Below are 22,165 nucleotides of genomic sequence, written 5' to 3' on the forward strand. Positions count from 1 at the left end.
ATGACATGCTAACATGCGATGATATAATATAAAAATTTGTTGATTGTACTGTTGCCTAACCAAAGTTAATCAATGATGAGTGTGAGGGGCTTATATAATTCAAAATAAAACTTCAATGACTTATTTAAATGTAATAAAAGAATAGAGCCTAAATTGACATAAACTCTTTATGATGGTTGATTGTAACGAGTGATATGCTTCCAAAGCTCCTTACTTTTTTATTTGTACTAGCATTAACCAAGAAAATAATATTAATCATCTCTTTTCCAATAAAAGAAAGAAAATGGCAAACATCAAAGAGCTTGACAAGAAAGCTGAAAACTTTTTCTTCCCGATTTGGTATAAGTTTCTTCAGTTTATTCTCTTGTTTGATGGCTAAGAACCCACATATTCAGAAATATGAAATTTGAGAATTTATATGAATCAAATCCAAAAGAAATAAAATAGTTTAAATTTTCTATAATATGCATTTTAATTTTCAGTTTCGCCATATAAAAATTAAAGATATGGCTTATTTAACAATTTCTCTTCTCCTTGAGGTCCCTATAAAGATTGGAATTTGTCATTATTTATTAGTGATCATGTATAAGCATCTGGTTAATCAAAGTATAGGAAAGGTGTTAACGACAGTTTAAATCCTAATCTCTGAGTAATGATTATCATAAACTAAAGTTTGTGATAATTAATTATCAAGAAATTTCGATATCATATCACTCAAGCCTCGCAAATTATCATTCAGAGTAAGTAATAATTTGAGAAAGAAAATAAAGAAAGAAAAACCTACAGATTTTTATTTCATTTGTAATTATTTTTCTTTCTTTATGCTAATTTAATATGAATATATATATATATATGTCTTGTTTTCTCTATTGTTCTGCAATAAAAATTTGTCAAATTAAATTTTATAAGTTGTTGGGTTTAATCATAGCTTAATCCCCAATTGGATAATGATAATGTAGAAATCATAAGCCAAAGAGATCAAGAATGTAAAATGTAGATTATCCATTCCTAAACGAGATTAATATCGCAAAGTTGAATTTGGAAGTGTCAAGTTGGAATCACAGATGAACAAAATGAGATAAAAGAAAATTAGCTCGTATTATATACCTCAAGAGTCAAATATTAAGAAATAAATAAATTTATCAAACAATTAAAATAAAATATAACTTAATATCCTACTCTGGCAACTGACATCAGTGTTAGGAAATGGAAGTAAGCATTCTTGAAGGATGCTTTGCATCATGCACAGGTGCTACTTATAAGAGGTAAAAAGAATAAAGAGAGAGAGAGAAAGGTCCCGAATAAATATTTGATTAAAACTTTGAATATACATACATATGTATGTATGTATGTATGTATTATGTTATTATTAGGTAATGGTAGAGTTGATCGTGCCTTGTACGTAATGATGAAATGAGCACTTATGTTGGACACGTTTTATTTGATGTAACAACGTAAGCGATGGAGACTAATTAGGGTAGGTGTAACTCTCTTTGTGGCAGTTTTACGTTTCCTCACGTTTAATTACCACAAAGTAACGCAGAATCCTCTATTGTGCAAAAGCAGTCATTTGCAGACACGCCACTCCTTTTTATTTAGTCCAAAACTAGACAGATCTTATCTAGGCTAGCGCCGCCCCCCCACTTCCCCAATTGGTACATAATGATATTTATATAATCTACTTGCCTCGTGTACAAATTTGTCTCGTCTTTTGGCTTGGAGAATAACACCAGATGAGCTAATTAAAAATCATTATCACATGCTATAACTGAAATTGAGTAAAAGATAATAATAACTTAAGAGATTTGATTCATATATAATTTGATTATACATATTCTAACGGGAAATGCTTTCCTGTTCTGTTCTACTCTTACTGTTTTGATAAAGATACCCACAATTTACAAGAATTAATAAAAAGCCCTCTGAAATTATTTGAATTAATTATCAAGAACAGTTTAAAGTATTATTATTTTCACCAAATTCAAGAGATGATAATATCTATTAATTACAATCATTTTTGTTTCTAAAATCACCTTCATTCTCCTTGGATTATCAACAGTTACTCACTTCTATCCTATGTTGCCTTTATGACTAAAGAACAAGAAAGTTGCAATTTGATCAATCATTTAATGTAATGCAAAAACGCGAGGAAGAAAAGAGCCCACCAATTGGAAAGTTGAAACCACATGCGAAAATTTTGTTAGAAAAAACAAAAGAGTTGAGAAAATAAGAATGGCAACTATAAAGCATTTGTTTGACTGACATAGTAAATTATTTGTCAAACAACTATGCTGTCATTGGGTTGGTGAGACCAGTAAATTGATCATTATTTGACAAACTCGAAGAGACGCTTCTTAATTAAATCTTTAATTAATAATTATCATTTTGACTAACATAAATACATATATTTTAAAAAAGGAAAAATAATGGAGTTTGAAAGAGAAAGGGCGTGCCGTTAATGGTGCTCTTTCTCTTTTCTTTTTTGTAATCCTACAAGATGTTTGTCTTTCTACTAAGAAAAATAATGTATGATTATAGCTGACCTTTTCTCACTTTCCATTGTCCCCAAAACAAAACAAAATTCCATTTCTAATGTTAATGCTGCTGTCTTCTATCGGCATGGACTGTGATGCCAACATTTGTAGTTGACCTTCCATCTTTTTTAAATATTATTAATACAAACAATTGTTTCTTTCATTTCTTCTTTGTTACCTGCCTCCCATGTTTGATGATGAATTTTTTTTCTTAATTCCTTACTATAAGTTAACTTTGATTAATTATTCTGGCTTTAATTATTGGAGCCGCACATATTTATAAAACTAAGGTCTACTTATGGAAAATTGGTGCCTTGTGTATGATGTTGTCACGCTTGTAACTTATCTGGACGTATACCTCATTAATGATGAGAATTTGAGATTACTATATTCTGATATGAGGGGTGAAGATTATAAAATGAAAAACAGCTATTTCTTATTATATAATCCAAAATTTAATTAATTTTCATGTAAGAGGGATTGAATTATATATAGATATAGATAGATAGAGAGTGAAAGGTGCTTGTGTATGTTAAAAAATGAAACAAAATTACCACGTTATTGATCATGATTCATGAGTTTATTTAAAATTTTGTAAATTGTTAATTGATTATGAAATTTGGTGATATTTGATATTTTTTCAAAAGCAAAACTTGAAAATCTTGCATTGATTCAGCAATTTAGCATAGAAATGGGATATATAGATTGTCCAAAACATATCAATTAAAAAATAAATTACACGGTAGCAACTGGTTTTAATTAAGATATACAATTTGATTTAAAATTTAGTACAAAGGTTTTGTCCTAAACCTTGCACTTCTCTCGTGACAATATGCCTTGCCGTCAATTTTTTCATGACAGTTTGGCGCTATCCATAGCACCGTATGTCTTGCATTTTATGCAGGCCATAATATTATATTGTTTCTTTATTACCCATTCGGATTATAGCCATAACCCAACATAAATTGGACATTCATGGTTAAGTAAAGTGAGAGAGAGGCCTTTTTCTCTACCAAATATTAACTTGAAATTTAGGCTGGGTGGTGTGTAGAGGCAATCATGCTGGCTAATATTATTATTATGGCAAAATGATGACCACTTTGGGGCATTAGCTGCCAACGAATTAATTGCATTAATCAAGGCTTGGTTGGTCTTTTGGTTACTGATTGATTACATATCTAGTGCCATGTGCCTGTTGCTGGTCTGGGATTCAAAGAGGAACCGACATGTTCAATTTTCTTTTGGAAAGGTCCAGCTTCCAATTGCCTTCACAAAGCTGGACGGTTTCCAAACATCAAAGACAATGTGAAAAGTTGAAGGCTTAACTCCAGCCTCGGCAATTTAATTAGAGATACGAAAGAGCAGAGAGTCAATTGTGGTGGGCTCACGAGATCTTCTCCACAAGGGGCATGACAGGGAGTGAAATGACAGAAGAAGACCATGTGTCTAATTCTTGATGGATGGAATTCTTTTACAAGAATTAATGTAACTCCTGTTTAGTCGAGATGGTGGAAATGGGGTCCACGATTAGTGTCGACTGTCAGGACAAAAAGCGGGTCTATGATTTCTGCAGCGTTTGACCCTCAACATGAACCTCCTTTTCCTGGCAGGGGTCCATTGCTTGCTAGGATAATGCAATCTAAGTTGTGCCTTGGGCTTTTTTGTGAGTGATTAAGACCCTCTTTAACTCGCGTTCTAAAGGTGGCGAAAAAGACATTGTTTATGTTATATTGCTGAGTATGCCAATTGAGACAATTTATCTGCTTTTATGCTTCCAAGCTTGTTAAAATCATTTTCAATTCTAGTGGCTTACTTAGTTATGGCTTTATAGTACTTTATTTTTTTCACAAAAAATTAAGGGAAAAGCTTTTGATTCTTCTACGTACAATTTCTTCACTGTTTTCATTTTTGTATAACCAAGAGCTACCATTTAATTGGATTCATTATTTAAAAATATTTAGTTAACTGGCAAATTATTCTTTTTTTTTCTTTTCTTTGAGTTAAGATCTAAATTTATCATTTTCTTTCATGCCACATATTGAATTTATCGTCTATTTTTTAATTGATTTACAATGTTAACACTATATTTCATAAGTTAGTTAAAAAATCACCTAAAATCAAAACATTTGGTAGAATATTTTGTTATTTTTTTCACCAAAAATTCTTTTGCTGTTAAATTTAAACAATTTTTTTAACTAAATTAAAAAGTATAGTGACAAAAGTATATCAATTTAGAAATAACTAGCAAAATTAATTTACCATCTTAAATAAAGTAGGAAATTTGGATTTTGTTTGGCACATTGTTGTCATGACTGGAGATTCAACATAACTCTTCGAAGGTCAAACAGCCAAAAAAAAAAAAAAAGAGCAACGGGTACAATGCTTTAAGCAACATTTGTGGACTATTTTGTCTTGGAACTGTTGAACTCTGTCACTAGCTTGCAAATGGGTTTTGAAAACCCAGCCCAACATGGATCAACATGCGTTAGTCTCAACTGGCAATAACCTTTCCTCATCCATAAATTGCTGTTAAAATAGAATCTTGTCGTCTAGAATTTAAGACAGTTTAACACTGACTTGGTTTTGCAATAACCTTCCAAATTTTTCCCATTAGTTTTGTGCTTCTATATAGTATGCATATGACCTATCACATAAGCATTAAGAAGTGGGGTTGGGGTTGGGGGATACTCTGTTTAGATGACAAAATATATGTGAGAGTGAAACATGGTAAGAGCTACGCAAATGGCATGTTGTGTTGCAATCTGATATCATGTTGGACCATCAGATTTCCACTATCTCAACTTTGGCTGTAAGGACAACTGCAATTTTAGATTCAGACTTGAAGCCAAGGTCCTACCTAATTGTTGTGGCTCAAAAAAGGCCAACTTTAAACCTATTAAAATGAGATTTTAATTTTTTTGTTTAAAAAAGAGATTAATAGAGAAATAATTTCAAGGTCGGAATGAAAAGAGAAAGAGTAGAAGGAATTATTGCCACTAAAGAAACTAGCATCCTTTTCTGTCCACCAATGCCTTTTTGTGGTGGTGTGATTTTGTTAAGTCTTTCCTCATCATGGAGATTCTTGAAAAAAGGAAATCAGCATGTCTTGTTTGAAGAATAATGAGAGAGCCATAGTCTTCAAAATCATGTGTCCTGTTATACCCTGGTGTTCTTGGTTGGATACTTTGTATCAGACTCGGGCTCCAAAATTTAAGAGAATATGGAAAGTACACAAGTTCCACTTGCCAAGTGGCCTTGGCATTTTCCTGCTGTCTTTCTCACAAAGGTCTCCTCTTTCTCTATTAACACAGCAATAATCCGTCATCAGTTGAAACCCAACCAGTAAGGGCCCTTTTTATTAATTATTAGGCTCCACATTATTTAATTGCTCTTTTTACTCTTAATCCTCATATATATATATATATATATATATATATAGAGTTGGGTTTTACTACTAACATATTGAGAGATATACAAATGGTAAAACAGCCACTACACAATGATCAGCGTCCAAAGAATCATCATCTACAATAACAAATCTTCTTTTTCTTCTTTAGTTTTTTTTTTTTAATGGTCTGAAATATATATCATACCTAACTTGATTGATAGTTCATTGACTTACCATAGACAATATTTTTTTTTTTGGAATAAATAATTTATGTTGTCAACAACTCAAAAAAAAAAAATTTGTACGACACTGAATTGATGAATATGTGTATGAAAAAAGAGATTTCTTGAGTTGAGAAGTTCTCAGCATCCCTTCTTCGACATCATCTTGCATTGAAACAAAATATAAAACAATATTACTACAAAGGGAGACATATTTCATCCTCTATTCAAAAGTTTTTAGTACTAGCAACAATACACATTTACAATCTAAACAGTTAAAATACTGTCCCCTTAACCAAGCATCTCATAACCTTATGAATTTGGAAATCAAACCGTGTTATTTTTTATTTTAATTTTGAATCTTTTGGTTAAATCACATTCAACTCAATATATTGGATATAGGTTGATCATTCATACTTGAAATCGATTTAGGTAAGATTGTGTTTGAATTTCCCTTGAATTTTCTTTAATTTCATTTTAATTTACGAGCAAATACTAACAAGACTAAGTTAAGTAGGACTTAAATACAAATAATTTCAAATTTTCAATTGTATTTGTGTCATGTTGAATTTTAAGAATACATATAAAATTTAATTACGTTTAATCATGATTGTCAATTCTAACTCAATAATAAATATGAAATATATATTTTATTATATTCAAACAATTCTATTTGTAGCAATAATTATATATATATATATATGTCATCAATTATTATAATAATTTTATTTGCAGCAATAATTAATTTAATTACATTCATCGTGTGTGCGTACGATGCTTGCTTATATAAAAATCGATTGCGGTCAGTGTAGAAGATCTTGCACGGCACCTCTTGGGGCCATTGGAATTACACCCAATTCAATCTGTAAACAACATGCTCAGTGATCAAGTAGAGCCTAGGAATCCTTTGATTTTGCTCATCAACAAAATACAACATGGATTTGTTGAATCAAATATACGCCGTTACGTATGGATATTGCAATGATAATAAAGAAAAAGCTGCGGATGACTTCATTGTAGGTCGGCCTAAATCAAGCAATACATACGAAATGATCAGCCATGGAAAAGGGACAAGTTTTGTCATGGAAGATGAGTTTCAAAAGGAAGAAGAGATGTAGCTTCTGGCAGTGGCAACAACGTACATGTTGCCCTAATCATACTTTCATATTTCTCAGTCAGGGTTTGCCTAATTTCTTAGTGTACTACTCTAAAAAGATATTCCACCAAAGTCAACCTTTTGAATATATGATGTTGCCTGAAATTAGTTGTTGTTGCTGCTTCTGCTATATGTTAAAATATTCATCAAAGGAAATTTGCATACATACAAATTAGAGCAGCCTCAATTTGGAAATCTAATTTGGATTATGTCTCTAAGTCGCACTAGTTTACAGGTTTATAATTACTTGAGTTAAGGGAAGGGTTTGGATACCTACCTTTTTATTTGAACTTTTAGTTTGCTCCACTCATATTAACAAAATAGTAAGAAACAGTCTTGAAATTAGGGATAATTTACCTTACCTTGATGCTATATACAGTCTCTAATTATCTTATCTCCATCACTTCTTTTTCATTAACCTATTTTATTACATCAAGGAATAATATTATTATTCTATGTGGACGTTTGAATAATCGGATTACTCATAAATAACAAATTTATATATGTTTATTTTTGGTAAATTGTTGACTTTGGCACAAATTAATATTTCTCTTAATGAAAATCATTTGAATATCGATCAAATTAAAATGCATGATGATCTCCTTTCCAAGTTAAATTCTTCTCGTTTTTGTGATGAACTCCTGTATTTATTTATATTAATGTCTATGGCATTCCTCCAAGTTCAAATGGGTCATGAAGAGATGATCTTTTCCTGGTTGAATTAGAAGTATGCTGCATTTTGCTTTTATGTCGCCAATTTGACACGAGTTAATGATATTAATTTTACGTCCAAAATCATCATTGGGCTTATACCCATTTTTAAAACTTGGGTCCACTTGAAAGGCTGTAATTACCTTTTGGGGCTGTGAGTCAAAAGGTAAACGAAGAGTTTAGTTTTCAGCCCAAGCTAAGGTGTAAGTTTCATCAATAACTACAAATATAATACGATTAATTAAATTAATTAATATTTTTTAAAAATATATAAATATTTTTATTATATAACATAATTAATATATTTATTAAATAAATAAAACTTAATTATATATGACATGGTACGATAAATTCATTTAAATAGAATCAATCTATTTAAATGAGTGTCATAAATGGGTTAAATAAGTTATATAATACGGATTGACATGATAACATGAATAAATAATAAGTTAACTGTGTTGTATGCGACTTAAGTAGATTTTAAACATTTAAAACACAAAATTGACCTGTCTTAAATATGTTGATATATTTAAGACATGAAACACGATAATCTAAAGCTAAACTCACGTAACTCATTATTATTTTGACATTGTTGTGAATGAGTCGTATTTAAAATTGTTAGATCTAGTCCAATTTCATCTGTTACTTTTTTTTTATTTGTAAATATTTAAATAAATTTTTAAATAATATTAAAAATAATTTAATTAAGTTCTTATATTTTTATTGCATTCAATTAAGTTACGAAACTTTTATTTTGAATTAAATAAGTTTTGTGACTAATTTCTGTTAGTTAACGATACAATTAACAATTTTATCTCATGTTACTTGGCATGTGCCTTGTTGACATGTCATTTTGATAACGTTAGTAAATGACGTGACAATAAAATTTTTCACCTAAAAATTGTGTATTTAACTTTTTACCCTATCACGTGTTCAAAAATAATTGATTAAAATTTGAAAAAAAAATTAAAAAAGAAAAATAAAAAAATATCAAACTAAGTCTTCCTTTATTATCCTATTGGATTCTTATTTTTGCTGAAAATTTAGTAAATTATTCAAGAAGAAAAAAAAAGGCAAATTGCTATCTTTTATTGTCCATTAATGCCGTTGAAAAAAAATTACCTATAATTCTCAAATAAAATCTAATTCCATTCTTATATAATTTGATTCCAAAACACACCCTTTGAAAACTCTAATACTAATTAATATTTAGCCCCAGTTAGATAATCGCACCATGAATAGAAAAATTAACATTGCGTGAGATATTAAATGAAGAATGAACTAAATTTGAAGCATAAAGTAACAGATGAAGGATGAAGTAAATGCCACCATTGCAAGAGAGTGAAGGATGATGTAAATGGAGTAGGACGGAGTAGGAAGAGGCAAATGAAGCAAATAGAGTTTTATTTGAGTAAGAGTCTGTTTGACTTAACTTTTTTTTAAATTAAAAGTTATTATGAAATTTTTATAAAAAATAATAGCTTTTAAAGTTAAGGTAAATCAATTTGATAAATTTACTTTTATAAGTTCTTTTTTATAGATAAATTGTTTGATTAAATAATTTATATAAATTTTAGTTTTAGTTAAAATTACCATAAAGAGTATTTAATAAATAACTTTCTATTAATCACAAATTACTTTGTTCACAATGGAAAAAAGTTAATTTTATTTTTTTATTTATTTAAAATAAATTTTTAGAAATATAAAAGTATTTTTATATAATATAAAATTTATAATTAATAATAAATCATTTAAAAATGAAAACGGATAATGTTAGGATTATTTTTACTGAATGAGGATATTTTTGAAACAAAAAAATCTCCTAAAAAGGAGGTTTATTTTTTTTAAAAAAAAAAGAAAGAAAAAGCTCCTTTCTAGATGTCATGGGCTTGGAACTTTAGCTAAGTTCTGTGTGGCGTTGTTGTCTCATGTTTGTAAGACTAAGCAAGGCTAAACAAGGTTTGTTGACAATCAGCGCGAAAACGTAAAGTAAGTAGATATGAAAAAAAAGATTTACGAGAATAAATAAGTATTATTATTCAAATAAGAGAAAAACAAAGTATCTAATATCTAGGCACAAAGTAAATTGCTTGATGATAAGAAAAGTCTACCTAAGGTGGTTATTTATAGCCTCTAGCTTACTTGGGGTGCAAGTAAAACAAAACAAGGAAATATCTAACCTAGGTTTCCTTGATGTGCAAGTAAAGTAAACATACAATTAAGAAAATAATATTCTGTAGCTTGGTGAGCAAGTTTCCAACCTTAACTTCAGCCTAAGGAGTGTGTCCCCCATGTAGCCTGTGTGGCTCCTCCCAACTAGTTTTGCCATTGGAGCGCTAGTCTGGCAGTGGTGCTCCTTAGGGTGCACATCAGGTGTGTGCATCCTATAGGTGAGCTGTGCGCAGTTTGTTGCCTCTTTAGGGGTGCTTGTTACACAATTGCCTTAGTGTGGCGTCTAACTTTTAGGCGTTAGAGTTCTCTTATTGCACAACACACATGCGAACTGTGCTACTAGCGTGGTCCATTGTGCAAGGGTGAAGCCTGTTTGTGTGATGTGCACAACCCAGTTGTGCATGTGACCCACTGGTGCGCAAGAAGCCTGCGCACTGCCTACACTTGCGTGGGCTTCGCTGGCTAGATCTATGAGACAGACTTGCTTGGGCGCGACGATGCATAGCCCTTCGTAACTCGCCCTACTATGTGTGCATTGGAACCCGTTGTTTGCATGTTGGTTTGATGGTTGTCGAGGGTTGGACTCGTGTGTCGTGTCATTTTCCCCTACTTGGTTTTGGCAATGTCTTCATTACCGAGTGGAATGCCTCTATGGAATCTTGAAACTGCCATAAATCTTTTGTTGATTCCTAACTAGCTTTTTCTTATGGCACTCCCTTCCACTTGACTAAGTATTGGTGTTGCAGCATATAGTTCTTTTGCACCACACCCTTTTGGCGAGAATGATTGCCACCTCTTTCTTATATGCTGAGTGTACACTTACAAGTGCTCTTTTACTTTGTTTGCAACTTAAATCCTCTTTGTTTACATTATATGGTTTCAACATACTTACATGAAAGACCGGATGGACTTTTGGCTTAGATGGCATATCTAGTTTGTATGCCATGGGACCAATGTGTTTAGTCACTTTGTAAGGCACTCATATAGTCTTAATAGTCCCTTTTGGAGTCTTTTGTCTTTGAGTACGATGTGTAGTTTAACGAGTACCAAGTCTACAACATCGAAAGTAACTTCTTTTCGAGACTAATGAACCCATTTCATGGTGAGGTTGGTAGCCTTTAGCAAGCACGAGCAAGGTCGAGCTGTTCTTGCCATTTGCTCTCGTGCTTGTAAACTGTAGGTGATTCACCTGTGTATCTATCAGCAATGTGCCTCGACGTAAGAGGCTGTTGTCCAGTTACTATCTCGAATGGACTTTTCCCTATTGCTTCAATATGGTGTTGATTATGAGAAAACTGAGCGATATCTAGCCATTTTGGCTAGTTAGTTTAGGTGGCTTGAATGAAGTGTCGTACGTAAGTCTCTAGCGTTGCATTGACCATTTCGATCTGACCATTCGATTGTGGATAAAAACTAGTCGAGAAATTAAGTTGAGATCCCATCATCTTGAACAACTACCAAAATTTATTTGTGAAGTGTGCGTCTATATCGTTCACTATGCTTAATAGAACCCCCCAGTACTTGATAACGTTTGTCATGAAGAGTTTAGCTGCTTCCGTTGCTGGACACTCAAGACTTGTGGCCATGAATATTGCATATTTCGAGAAATGGTCCATGATGACCATGATGCTTCCCAATCCATTCACTTTAGGAACTTTTATGATGAAGTCCATGCTCAAACTTTCCCATGGTTGATTCAAAATCGGTAGTGGTTGAAGTAACCCTATGAATTTCCATTGTTTTGACTTGTCTTGTTGTTGGCAGGCGAGACATGTTCATATATATGTCTCCATTTCCTCACATAACTGTGGCCAGTAGTACCTTAGTTTTACTAGTGCTAGTGTTTGGTGCATTTCTGGATGTCCGACCTAAGTCAAGTCATGACATTGGTTGAGTATCTCTTTTTGAAGCTTGCCATAGGATCGCACATAAAGCCTCAAACCCTTGCTATATAATAGCTCATCTTGAACCCAAAATCTCCGCATCCTTCCTTCCTTGACATAGTCTATCAATATTTGTGCTACCATGTCATGTGATAGCCATTCTTTAATGCACGACATGAGAACTCCCTGAGCTTTGCTCACAACCGCTAGTGTGGCCTTACGACTAAGTGCGTTCACCATTGAGTTGGTTCTTCCTGACCTATACTCGAATCAATAATCAAATTTTGCCAAGAAATCTTGCCACTGTGCTTGTTTAGGGCTCAATTTCTTTTAGTTCTGAATGTGGCTACATTGTCTGTCATAACCACAAAAGGAGCTTCGAAAAGATAATGTCTCCATGTTGGAAAATAATGTACTATGACAATCATCTTTTTCTCTTGGACTGTTACCTTTTCTCTGTGTCGTTGAGCTTACGGCTTTTGTAAGCCACAAGATGTCTTTTTGCATTAACACTCTTCCTATAGCGAAGTTTGAAGCGTCTGTGTGGACCTTGTACGATTTGGTGTGGTCTGGTAAGGCTAAGACCTATTCTACACACATTGTCTACTTTAGGGCATCGAAGGCTTGTTGACTTTATGTGCTCCACTTCCAAGTGATTCCTTTCTTTAGCATGTCAGTGAGTGGTGTAGCGATTGCAGAGTAACCCTTGACAAATCTCTTGTAGTAGTTTGAAAGACCTAGGAATGATCTCAATTTTGTTACCTTTGTGGGCGGTTCCCACTCTAAGATAGCCTTGACTTTGCTCGGATCCATTCGTATAGCTCCAGCTCCAACGATGTGTCTCAAGAAAGGGATTTTTTGCATCTCAAAGGAACACTTCTCCTTTTTGACATAAAGCTCATGTTACTTTAGCTTCTCCATTTCGAGTTTAATATATTGCACACGTTCCCCCAACTTCTTGGAGTATATCACAATATCATCTAAGTAAACAATCACAAACTTATTGAGGAAGGGTTGAAGTACCTTGTTCATTAGGGTGCAAAACATTGCTGGTGCGTTTGTTAGATAGAATGGCATGATGAGAAATTCATGTGATCCGTAATGTGTCACACATGCTATTTTTGGTACATCCTCCTTTGCAATGCATACCTAGTAATATCTATATCACAAATCTAGCTTGGTGAACCATTTGGATCCACCTAATTGATCGAACAAGTCCATGATGAGTGGGATCGGATACTTGTTCTTGATTGTGAGCTTATTCAACACTCGATAGTCGATGCATAAATGTATGGTGACTTAGATGGCTGAATGAACCCTAGATCGAGGAGTTCACCTAGTTATTTCTTGAGTTCAGTAAGCTTAGGTGGCGACACACAATACGACACATGTGCTGGTGGGTGTGTGTTGAGCATTGAATTTATGTGATCGTCAATTTCCCTTTGTGGTGGTAGTCTGATCAGTAGATTGGCGGGCATCACATCCCTAAAAGTTTCCAACATCTCCAATACCTTTGTTGGTGCCTTCGTGTGTTTAGTAGCCTAGTTCTCCTCCTTGAGAATAGCGGCAAAAGTTTTCCCCTGGAACTTTGCCCTTTTTGCTAGTTGCATGGTCGAGAGTAGCTTTGATTCAGACCTACGTGTACGTCGAGCTAGTACTGCACACTGAATCCTTGAGTCAAATATGATGATAAAATTGGCAAACGGTATGAGCAATTCATTGATTTGATCTAGGAATTCCATACCTAAGACGCATTCATAATCATCCATAGGGATAATCTAGACAAGTTCTTTTCCTTGCCAAACGCTTGATTGTACCTTTATCTTTTTACCCCCTAGAGTCAAAAATCGCTTCTAGTTAACTGTCTTGATGTAGCCTACTCTCGTATCAAGTTTGACTTTTTGTTGTTTGGCAGCATCATTTGACAAGAACAGATCTGAGGCTCCAGTATCGACTAATGCCTCTTTTTTTTATCCATTAATCTTAATGTCGATAAACATGAGATCCTGTCTTCAAGCGAATCTCTTCTGTTGGATTGCGCCTAGCACTATTGATCCTAGCTTCTTGGCTTTTGGATCGTTCTCATTCTCTTCGTGAGTGATGGCCACAAGTTTGGCCCTTTGTGGACATTCGCTGACCTAGTGTGGTCCTCTACAAAGAAAACACGACTTTGATGGTTCTTTTTTGTCCTTAAATGTAGCTTTTGCGACAATTGGCTTCTTGTAGTCGCTACTCTTACCTTTAGAATACTGTTCCCTATCTCAAGTGTTCTTCCCCTTATCTTAGGCCCTGGTACGATTAGAGGATTCTTTTTCAGATCCACTAAAGATTTGGTAGCACTCATGTCCTTGGTAATATTCTTCACATTTTGCCTCTAAAGTTCTAGTTTGGCCCATGGTTTGAGTCTATCCTTGAACGAGAAAAGTGCTTCCCTTTTGCCAAATTTGTTGATCTATGATAAAAGTTTAGAGAATTGTTTGACATACTCCCTGATCTCACTGTGTTGAGACAGTCTCTTAAGCTTTCCACAGGCTTCGTCATCCGTATACTCAGGATAAAACTGTTTTCGTAATTCTTTCTGAAATTCCTCCCAAGTCATGATGTGAGCTCCCCCGAGCTTAGCATCGCATTGTTGCCTCATCCACAATAAAGCAATATCGGTCAAATACATGGCAGTTGTATTGACCTTTACGGTGTGGTTCGTTATGCGCATAGCCTTGAAGTACTACTCAACTCCCAAAAGGAAATTGTCAGACTTCCTTGGCTTCCTACTCGCCTTGAAAGTCCTTGGGTTTTAGTACCTACAATGTGGTACTTGTTGATGCGTTAAGCCCGTCTCTTGGTGTGACTGCCTTTAGAGATGTGATCTTGTCTCAAAGTTCAATAATCTCTTGCCGCATGGCTAAAATTAACTCTTCCAATGCGCTGTCACAATGAGTTAATGTCTTTACCGCATTGTTTATGTGCTCTCATAAGTCAATGTCATTTGTCTCCACTTGCTTCGTCTTGGTCTCGATCTCGTTAAGTTTGTCTTGAGTTTCTCCCATGAAAACTTCAATCCTGATGACTCGACTTTCTAGTGTAGATATAGCATCCTTGGACTTGCCTCTCTTAACAGTAGCTCTTGTTTCCCTGTCTTCTTGATTTACAGTAGATTGTTCAGCAGTTGACCCTATCTCTCTCTCAATCTTCAAACCGTGTAATACCTAGCTTTAAAAAGTGTTACTCTAATACCATCTGTCATGAGCTTGAAACTTTAATCAAGTTTCGTGCGACCTTGTAATCTTGTGTTTATAAGACTAAGCAAGCCTAAACGAGATTTCTTGACGATTGATGCAAAAATATAAAGTAAGTAAATATGAAAAAAAAAATTAGAGAGAATAAACAAGAATTATTACTCTAAAGAGAAAAAAATAAAGTACCTAAGATTTAAGAGCATAATAATAAAAAGTATTCCTTTCCTTAAAAAAAATTTATTTAAAGATAAATGATAAATTTGATTCATCTGATAAATTTGATTAATCTTTTTAAATAAAATAATAATTTAGACATTATCATATAATAAATATATTAAATAAAAAAATAAAAGCAAAATCCGCCGACCAAAACCGAAGACAAATATTCCGTCAGGCACTTCATTTTGACCATTGTCAAAGCGCACTCCTCCTTGTCCGTCAGGTTCCCGCGAAAAGAATTGACAATCGAAACCCATCCCTTCTTTTCCTCTAATTTTTCCGCCCATCCAAACAGAAGCGCCGTCGCCTCAGACGCTAACCAAGGCGGAGCTTCATGACTCTCGACCTACTACATGATCATAGTTACTCCTCATATTTTATCAGCGGTAAGTGAAAGTTTCACCAGTCATTATTTTCCTTTTTTTTTTGTTAAAAAAATTACGTATTTAAATCAGTAAATAGTGTGTGGGAAATTTAGGTTATGGTTTTACGTTTTACATTTTGCTTTTCTTTTTTCTGCACAAAATGAATAGAAAGGGTTAATCAGAAAAATAACAAATGAATAGAAAACCAAAGAAAAATAGCAACATAAAAAAAAAAAAGGTATCAACGATCGAAAACTAACCCTATCCTGTTCGTGAGGCCTCCAATAATCGAAGCTCGTCATCCTATTACTTGATGGTTTCCTGACTACCAGCAGTAGTCCGGCATCTTTGTCCAGGGTGTTTTGATTAGTTGGGAGGCATGCATTGAGTTGTTTTAATGAGTATTTGATCGGGATAGAGCTGTAAAAGAAAGGTCTTGCGCAAGATTTACTGTACCTTTCTTTAATTTTAGCCATGTTTTCTTTTCTAGTTGAGTATATGGACTGCTTCCCTTTTACTGAATTTAAATGGACAGGAAGCTACAACAACAGATACCTATGGGCTATGGCTGCCCTTTTGTAATAATATGATTGAGATACTGAGTCACATTTGTTGTCATGACTTATTATAAAAAATGAAAACGGTTTAGAAGGGCTTAAATTACTTACTTATTATACACTTATCACATTTTAATTTTGTGCAGTATGTTTGCGTGACAAGGTTGTTGTTTTGCTCAAACAATATCTCCTACGCTAACCTGTTTATATGATTATATCATTGATGATTGGAACTGAAAATATGAGTTACTTCAAGTTTTCCTAAAGTCAGAAGCACCTAAGTTGCCAAAAGCCTTTCAGTAATTTTCTTCGTGGCTTGATTGTTGGAACTTAGAGAACCTGTTTAAATAAAGTGAAGCATAACATCTTGTCACCTTTTTTTTCCCCATTATGTGGACTTCTCCATGGTGGAGGCAAAGATCTCTGATATTTTAACCTGTTGGAGCTGTCAGTTAACTCTTAGATTATGAACTGTAGAGAAGGAAATTTTCTCTTTGTTTCTTGTCTTACTATCTACTGATGAGAAGAAGAAAATAGCACATCACATTATGCTTTCTTTGTGTTCTTTGATTTTGCTTGCCTTCAAATAGGATTTTGGTGATGAAGGATTTAAATCTCCTAACTAAGTTGTATAAAAAACACTACTTTTGTAGGCAGGATCCCTTTGTTTGGCAGGCTTAAGGTGATGGTCACCAGATTACAGGTATGAGGGTTGCATACCCACATACAAAAAAATCAAGTGTAGCCTAACTTCTTATTTTTCGGTTTTTGCTTCTCATTTATTGGGAGTCTTGTCAGAAAATAAATTGATATGAAGCCGTAAGTTCTGTGTTATACTCTTAAAATTGACTTCATAACAGGCTCTGATGCTCCAATATTTCAACTTGTAATATACGAAATAGAAAGAAAATGGTAGGGGGCATTTTGAGAATCAAACCTGGGGTCAGATTTCTTTCTCCTAATGTGACAATTTTACTACTAGATTAGATGCCTATATATTGATGCTTATCATGGGCTTTTTTTTTTTAATTTTTATTATTAGCTCTTTTCTTTAAGGTTCAATGACTAAACCTAAGAGGGCTAGTGCTTTTATTGTCTCTCACTTTTTGATGTGGTTGAAGGTATTATTGTTGCCAGAGTAGGACTCAAAGCATTTTAAGCAGCATTTGGACTTTGTTTTGATTGAAGCTTTTTTAATCTATTTTAGTATTGATGCTGGTTTAAGCTTCATAATTCAGGATATGCACCAAGTGGAAGAAAAAAATTTGTTGGTTATGTATTTCTGGTATATACACAGTTTTATTTATGTATTGATGACTTATCTGTCTAAGCAGTAACTAGATTGTTAGCCAGTTGTTTTGCTGTTGGAATACTTACTTAGTACTTAAAAGAATGGTTCAAAGATGAGCTTACTGAACAATTAGTCAGTTATGCAACAATCTGATTACAAATGTTATGTGTAAAAGACCTTTTGTTTTTAGGGCTCTGCAAGTTGAATGCTAAAGTCTTCTATGCATACCAGAGGTGAAGGTGCTTGCTAAAGTCATTTGCTAGTTCTACTTACTTAATAAGGAGCTAGGGATTTTGAGAATTGAACTTGGGACATCTCACACCCAAAGCGAGAATCACACCACTAGGCCAAATGCCCAGTTTTCTATGTTTATAATGTTCTAATTTCTAATTATCAGCTTTTCTCTTAAAGGTCCTCTTTAACTTTTTATGGACTCATCTGCAGAGAACTAATGTTTTATGTCTTGCTTTTGATGTGGTTTCCAGATATCATTTCCTTGCTAGAGTAGTGTTCCGAAGGCTTTAATAATATTATCTGGACCTTGGTTTGTTAGAACTTTTGCCTATGCTTAGCATTGATGTTGGGTATAGTTCAGAATTCAGGATATGGACCAACTAGAAAACAGATACAGATTATGAATATTCTGGAATTAATGCACTTTTACATGTTTATATTTTTGATAATTTATTGTCTTTCTTACAAGTTAATATAATGTTATCAAGTTGTGTTATGCTGTTATCATACTTAGCTTAGTACTGACAGATAAGCTTAGAGGACAATCAGGCATTTGTGCAACAACCTAATTGCAAAATGTCATCTTCTAATAATCTTTTGTATTTGGGCTCTGCAGGCTGAATGAAAAATTCTTCTATTGGTAGAAGATGTGAGATGAGATGTTGCTGTTACCTAGGTTAGCTGCTAAAGCCCTTCGGTAATTTTTCTAAGGACCTAGAAATGAATCCCACATTCGCCATGGTCGGGGGAGCTACCCCACTGTGTCTAGCTCAGTCATTGCTAAAAAAAAATGAGTCTTGTGTTGACAAAAATGCATATATGAGTCTCACACAGTGAAAAGAAAGGGAAAAAAATGGTTAACTTTTTTATTTAGTAATTGTGCTTCCTTCAAGTAGGTTGTTGATTAAGTATAAACCTGCTATTGAAATATATGTTTACTACAAGCTTGTGTGGTGCCCTTCTTTGGCAGCGTAATGCTAGAAAGAAAATTTTCCCTAGTACTTTGAGATCTCAGGTATGAAAGTAGCTTGCTCACATAAAAGAACCATACAATCAGCTTTATTGTTAATTTTGTTTTTTTTTTGTTTGCAATTTATTACCGGAAACTCTGGTCAGAGAAAATTAACACTTGAAAGCTTACTTCAGGCCAGATTCCCTGACCAAATATTTCAAAAATTGTAGTACAGGATACTATAAAGAAACAATGGCTGGGGCATTCCGAGAATCGAACTCGGGACCTCTCGCACCCAAAGCGAGAATCATACCACTAGACCAAATGCCCAGTTGATAGCTATGGGGTATTTTTAATATAATTATGAGGTATTTTCTCCAAGGATTCCTGCTAATGTTAAGTAACTGGAATCATCCCAAGAGCATCAATGTTTTATTTGCTAGAGTGGGGTGCTAGAGGCTTGTAAATTGGATTTAGACTTGAGCTTTGGTTGAAGCTTTTTGCCATTATTAAATATTGATGATGGTTTATACTACGTAATTCGGGTTATGGATCACTAAGAAAACCAGACAGTTATGGGTGATGAATATTAGACAATTATGCATTCTTTCCTTAGTTTAATGATTAAGTCTAGATTGTTTTGTGGCCTGTTTCTGCTATAGAAATACATGGTTAAGTGCTTCAAAATGATTAAAAGATTGGCATGCAGGACAATTAACTATGCAGGAATCTTATGCAAAATGCCATGTCCTAGTAACCGTTTCTCTATGGGGCCTGCAAGATGAGCATTAAAATCTTCCAATCATACAAGTGGAGCTAACGGCTTCAGAGGGTAAAGTTCATTCGGCAATTGTTCTCACCTTGGTTCTTATCCTGGCTTCACTATGAGTTGGAGGAGTATGGTTGCAAGGGCAGAGGCTTAAGGAGAGGAAAGTTCTATTCCACAGTCTGTAGCTTGCCCATTGAGTCAGAATGATAAACAAAAACTTCTCATCTGGAGGCAGAAAATTTATTTTCTATTTGCCAATTTTGCTTATCTTTTATTTGTGTTTTTTTTTTAATTAAGTTTTTTAACCTGTTCTTCAGAACTATGTTCATTCCATTGTTTTGTGTGGCCCTTTATTTTTCAGGGTTAAGGCAAATTTCCTTTTTCTAATGACTGCAGTTGCAGGTATGTCATTAGCTTGCCCACATGCAAAAATAGCATATGCACCTTATTTATTTATTATTTAATTTTGGAACTTATTTTAAGGAATTTGTCAGAAAATGGACCAATCTGAAGTTGATAAATTTCTTTTTTATACTCTTCTGGTTGACTTTTAATCAGATTCATCAGATAAAAATTTTCAAGGTATAGGGAACAGAAAAAGATGCAAGGGAGAGGGGCATTCCAAGGATTGAACTTGGGACCTCTTGCACCTAAAGCGAGAATCATACCACTAAACTAAATGTCCACTTTCTGATATCAAATTTCTAATCAGTTAGCTCTTTTTCTCCTTGGATTTATGTTAAATTCAATGGCACATCTCAAGAGGACTGAGGTTTTGCACTCTCTCTTTATGCTTGTATTATTTTCTTGCTATGGTGGGTGCCAGAGGCTTTCAAAATTTGATTTCTACTACAATATTGATACTGGTTGATACTTCTTAATTCAGAATATTGATCAACTAGAAGCCTAAACATCCATGGGGTTATGATTGTCCTAGAGTTTTTTTTTTTCTTTTTTTCTTTTTGATGAAATATGTGACCCTGAAAACATACTTTGCAAGTTATAATGCTGTAAGAATATTTATATTAAACCGCAAAAATGGTTGAAAAGGAGCCTAGACAACAGTTAGGCAGTTTATGGCCCAAAGAAAAAAAAAATTAGGCAGCTCTGCATAAACCGGATCACAAGATAAAATGTCATAATAACATGTTTTTTGTGGGGCCTTTCAGGTTGAATGCAAAAATATTTTATTGATATGAGAGGTGCTGATTAGTTTGGCCAGTAAGGTTTTTGGTGGTTGAATTCTTCCTTCAACGTGGAAAGGGAGTGGGGAGATGGGAGGAGAAATATAGGGAAGGGGAAAGCTAATCCCATGTGTTTTAGCCTGGCCATTAGATCAAGATCAAAGAAAAGCAGCAGTCTTGAATTGATAGAAAAGATGAAAACTCACTGAGACAAGGAAAATGTATTTGGCTTTTCTAGTCACTGATTTTGCTTGCCTATAAATAAGAATTGTCAGTTAAGTATTTTCATCTGCTCTTCAAATGTGTAGATTCTATGTGTACTTGGTGCCCTTTGCCTGGCAGGTTTAAGGCGGATTTCTTGTTTTTCTTATGACTATGAGATTAAAGGTACGAGGATAGCTTGTTCTCCTTGAAAGTAGCACAACTTTTAATATTTTTTTTATTTTAAAATTTTCAATTCACTACTGAGGAATCTTAAGAAAACAAATGAATCTGAAGTTAAATAAGCTTCTAATTATGCTTTTGAAGTTAAGCTCAGGGCCAGTATAGGAACTAAAAAGGAACAAGGAATACGGCATTCTGAGATTCAAACTCAGGACCTTTCACACCCTAAGCGAGAATCACACCACTAGACCAAATGCCCAATTTTTAATGTTTATCATGTTTAATTTTTATTTATTCTTGATCTGATAAACAGATTTTTGTTAATTTTTGTAGGACTTGTCGCAAGAGGAGCAATGCTTTCTGGTCTTTCACATTGAATGCAGTTCAATGTATCATACTGCTGCTGAAGTGGGATGCCAGGGGGTCTTAAAAATGCATTCCAACTTTGGGTTTGATTGAAGCTATTTTTTTCTAAGGACAGTAGTGTTGGTTAATTGCTTGTCCTTTTCTGTCCATATATTTTTGCTTGCCTGTAAATAGTTATTGGTTAAATATTATTGCCTGCTCTTGAAGTTTATATGCATTCTGTATATTTGTTCCATTTTGTTTCGCAGGTTTGAGGCAGATTTCAATTTTCTGATGGCTACAAGATTAAAGGTATGATGATGATAGCTTGCTGACCTTGAGAATAGTACCTTTTTTAATTTTTTTATTTTTGCATGTCACTGCTGAGGTATCTTGTGAGAAAACAACTGAATATAAACTTAACAAACTTCTAATTATACATTTAAAGTTGACTTAGTCCAGATTAAGTATTTGAAATTGCAGTATAGGGAATTAAAAAGAAACAAGGGATGGGGCATTCCGAGAATCGAACTCGGGACCTCTCGCACCCAAAGCGAGAATCAT

At 33.9% G+C, this 22,165-nt stretch overlaps 1 long non-coding RNA gene and 1 other non-coding gene across 6 annotated transcripts; one reads left to right on the forward strand and one right to left on the reverse strand.

Moving 5' to 3' along the window:
• Positions 1-15,673: 15,673 nt before the first annotated feature.
• Positions 15,674-22,159, forward strand: LOC110410899 (uncharacterized). 5 transcript variants are annotated; one of them, XR_002444707.1, is made up of 4 exons: positions 15,674-15,906; positions 17,096-17,145; positions 18,584-18,643; positions 19,629-22,159. It is a non-coding gene; the product is annotated as an uncharacterized LOC110410899 (long non-coding RNA). The 5 variants fall into 5 exon arrangements; XR_002444704.1 differs by having other exon boundaries at positions 18,584-22,159; XR_002444706.1 differs by lacking the exon at positions 17,096-17,145.
• On the reverse strand, positions 19,178-19,249 carry TRNAP-UGG (transfer RNA proline (anticodon UGG)). The gene has a single exon. It is a non-coding gene; the product is annotated as a tRNA-Pro (tRNA).
• Positions 22,160-22,165: the final 6 nt, after the last annotated feature.

The sequence above is a fragment of the Theobroma umbraticum genome, unplaced genomic scaffold (genome assembly GCF_002168275.2).
Source record: "Theobroma umbraticum cultivar Fairchild unplaced genomic scaffold, ASM216827v3 scaffold_56.0, whole genome shotgun sequence".
Lineage (NCBI taxonomy): Eukaryota > Viridiplantae > Streptophyta > Magnoliopsida > Malvales > Malvaceae > Theobroma > Theobroma umbraticum.